Below are 408 nucleotides of genomic sequence, written 5' to 3' on the forward strand. Positions count from 1 at the left end.
CATACAGGGCTAAGTTTGAAGACGAGGACCTTTTGTGCACTGCTTGCGGAGCCGAAATTGAGACCACTGAGCATATAGTGTTGAGATGCACAGACCTTCGCCCGACTCTGGCTGAAGGAACAGTGACAGGTATGGAAGGGGCATTAGGTTTTCCCGGGGAACGAGGGCAAATAGACGAGAAAAGAGTGGCAGTAACGAAGGGGAGGCGTGGAGGAAGTCAAGCGAGAGATAATACCATAAATCGGGAAGCTAATGTTTTCTATACTATTTTAGATATTTATTTTGGGGGAGGAGGGGAGTGAAAACTAGTGTAAGGAGAAGGGGATATAAAGAAAAAAAATAGGAGGGGGAGCAAAAGGCTAGGTGGCGCCAGCCACCGCCTGTTATAAAGGGTGTAGCTGGTGTAGC

Source organism: Dermacentor albipictus, chromosome 1 (assembly GCF_038994185.2).
Source record: "Dermacentor albipictus isolate Rhodes 1998 colony chromosome 1, USDA_Dalb.pri_finalv2, whole genome shotgun sequence".
NCBI lineage: Eukaryota > Metazoa > Arthropoda > Arachnida > Ixodida > Ixodidae > Dermacentor > Dermacentor albipictus.